Raw genomic sequence first — 3,809 nt, forward strand, 5'->3', positions numbered from 1 at the left:
GACTGTGCTCTAATTTGCAGGATTTGAAAGGGGTCTAATTTCGTTTACATTCTTTCTCTTGCGTTTTGCTGCCGTATGTTCCCAAAAGGCGCAGTCCGAATTTGGAAGAAATTATACAAGGGGAACGGAGGTAAAATCGGAGGCAAAGGCGGTGGTTTACTCGTGAGGCGGAAATTGTCACCGGGCTTTCATTTAACAGACACGGCTGCTGTGTGTACATCATACCTTATATAGAAAACTGAAGAATACACACAAGAAAGGAAAACGCTTTCCCTTTTCACCGTTAGCTCTTATTTGTACCTCAAGTTCTCGGATTCCAAATAAGGCTCCCTTAGTTTATCATTCTGTTGTGCATCTGCTCTTAAAGTCCATTGGCCTTTTCCTTTACATTGATATTTGTATTTGCGTGTGACATCTCATGGAAATCGGATTGATGTAGGCTCTACCTTATAATTATAGAAAGTTACCGAACCTGATTTGCCATTTAAGATATACAACAAATTCCAAAAATATCCATCGAAGTGAGGAATTCTCCGCTATTATTAGCCCCTCTAAGTGTGTTACGAAAGGCCCCACTGGAGCACAAAGGCGACGGACCGAATTAGCTTTTGTTATTTTAAATGTTTCCTCCCGTTCAGCAACGTAGATCCTTATTTTCCTCCCGTCGAGGAAGGTGGATCCTCCCTTTGCCCCGGTTTAGTGTTTGAAGCCGAAAGTGAATCCAGCACCGAACTTGTATTATAGAAGAAAAGCGATTAGGATAAAATTAATGTGTGAACAGTGAATAGAATTAATCACGATGTCAGACAGTTGCCTATAAACACACACACTCGTGCATATATGCAGTACACACATCTATAAGTTCTTGCACATATTCACACATTCTTACAAAACAAACCTAAACAGACACTCGTGTATGTGTAGGAGTGGATATACGTATGTATGTATAATGTATATGTACAGATGTAGGCAGATGTAGATAGATATTTGATTCTATACCTACACACACACACACACACACACACACACACACACACACACACACACACACACACACACACACACACACACACACACACACACACACACACACACGCACGCTCATATAATGTATATATAATATATATATATAATATATATATGTATATATATATAATATATATATAATGTAATATATATATATATATATATATATATATATATATATATATATATATATATATATATATATTATATATATATTTATATATATTATATATATATATATATATATATATATATATATATATATATACGTGATAATGATAATGATAATGATAATAATGATAATCGTGATAATAAATAATAATAATAATAATAATAATGATAATAATGATAATAATGATAATAATAATAATAATAAAATCCCACACAGCCAAGCACTTTCTTGTAAAGATATATATAACTGATGCGATAGTCATCGATGCTATTGTCGTTCTGGCCTTCATGCTAAGTGTGCGTTTAGCATATTAAAACAATCTACAGAGTATTTTCTAGCCTAGATTTAGCGAATATATTTGCATGTGTTCGTTTCTAGCATATATTAAAGTAGGTACAAGTATATACGTAATAGCTAAGGCAGTCAAGGCCAAAACAAGTTATTTTTTCTGTATAGCAAATTAAGTGTTCTTTAATCGAACGAAAAAGGACACGTCGATCTTACTTCTTTATCTCGCATTTTACATATTTCAGAACAAAAAATTTATTGTTGATTGTTTATTTCATGTCATTATTATTATCATTTCTTTTTCTTCCTTTATATTTTATGTGCTGATACTGTGCAATTTTCTTTCTTTCGGTCATCCACATGACAGATAGATGGATGGATAGACAGATAGGTAGATAGATAGGTAGATAGATATGTAGATATATAGATATATAGATAGATAGATAGATAGATATATTGACAGACAGATCAATAGACAAACAGATAGACTGAATAGACAGACAGACAAATAGATAGATAAATAGATGGGTAGAAACGCTTTTGGAAAACAAGGGGGGGAGCACACACGACATCCTCCCTTTGAACAGACCAAGAAACGAATTCCCACCTGCTCCTGGACCCAAAGCCCCCAACTCAGGCCAGCGCGTCGGCCTTCGGTCACACACGAGACTTTCCCGACCGGCGATGCTCGGTCTCCCGTCACGGCATCGACCCGCGACCGGCGACGCCCGTCACGGCTGGCGCTGCACTCGATCGGTCACTGAGGCGCGCGGACGAAGGTCAAGGCTGTGGAGTGCGAGTGGGTAGCTTGTTATTGCTTGATGTTTGTTTACGAGAAGAAGTATCCATTGCGATGTTTTCTGTCGGAATAAATGCTGGCACATCCTCCTTGTAAATGAGACTGTTACTGGTAACAGTGTCAATGAAAACGTAAGTTAGGCCTAAGGAGAGTGCCAGTGAGAGTGTTAACAGTAATTATGCCGAAGACCCTGTTGGTAATTATGATAATAGTGGAGCTGCCGACCGCGGATGACGGATTTGCCCTTCCGGCCTCTGTCTCCCCGACACGTCGCCTTTTATCACACTTTCTGATGACACGACCTTTTACGTGGCGAAAGCGCTGTTATTCTCTTTATCTGTCTCTCTCTCTTTCTTTCTCTTTCTCTCTCTTTCTTTCTCTTTCTCTCTTTCTTTCTCTTTCTCTCTTTCTTTCTCTTTCTCTTTTTTTTATCTTTCTCTCTTTCTCTTTCTCTCTTTCTCTTTCTCTTTCTTTCTCTTTCTCTTTCTCTTTATCTTTCTCTCTTCTTCTCTTTCTCTTTCTCTTTCTCTCTCTCTTTCTGTCTCTCTCTCTCTGGCTAAAAGTACATCAGAAATACACCTATAACACATGTATTCTAATCCATAAAATTATACAAGGAAATTACCCAAACTAGCTATTACCTATACAAACAACAGGTAACATAACAGGTGTCCATACAAGGCAAAATAACTCCCTGTATATCAGAAGATCGAACACAGAAACCGGGGCAAGAAATATGCAAATCCGAGGACTGGTGATCTGGAACCAACTACCAGAAAATATTAGAAATATCTCCAACCAAAAGACATTTAAAACAAAAGTTAAAGAACATCTACTGAAATATCAATGACATCAGGCGTTCAAACATCAAGCCAAGCACGATATTTCAGTCTTTTGTGATATTAATGCACTGTCTAATCTTGTTAAACAAACATTGTATAATATCTATGTATGTAACATCTTATTACATAATTTGAATTTGAACTCTCTCTCTCTCTCTCTCTCTCTCTCTCTCTCTCTCTCTCTCTATATATATATATATATATATATATATATATATATATATATATATAATATATATATATTTATATATATATATATATATATATATTATATATATATCCCTCACTCCCTCTCCCCGCTCCTCTCCCTCTCCCTCTCCTCTCCCTCTCCCCTCTCCCTCTCCCTCTCCCTCTCCCTCTCCCTCTCCCTCTCCCTCTCCCTCTCCCCCTCTCTCTCTCTCTCTCTCTCCATCCATCTTTCTTTTCTCGCCGTTTCCGAGCAACAACGCCATTGATCGCAGAGGCGGCCTCCGTCTGCAAGTGAATGTGCTTTTCCTCTTGTTTTTCCACGTTTTTCCACACTATTGTATCATTTCTTTTCGCGTTTCTTCCATGCATTGAGAAATTGGATCAGGTCACCAAGATATTATAGAAGAAAATGCATTTTTTTTCTTCTTCTTGCGTGCTTGCTCGTGTTCAGATTTAGCGACCTGAACCTGTTTTTTTTTTCTTTTTTTCTTTC

This window comes from Penaeus monodon, chromosome 18 (genome assembly GCF_015228065.2).
Source record: "Penaeus monodon isolate SGIC_2016 chromosome 18, NSTDA_Pmon_1, whole genome shotgun sequence".
Lineage (NCBI taxonomy): Eukaryota > Metazoa > Arthropoda > Malacostraca > Decapoda > Penaeidae > Penaeus > Penaeus monodon.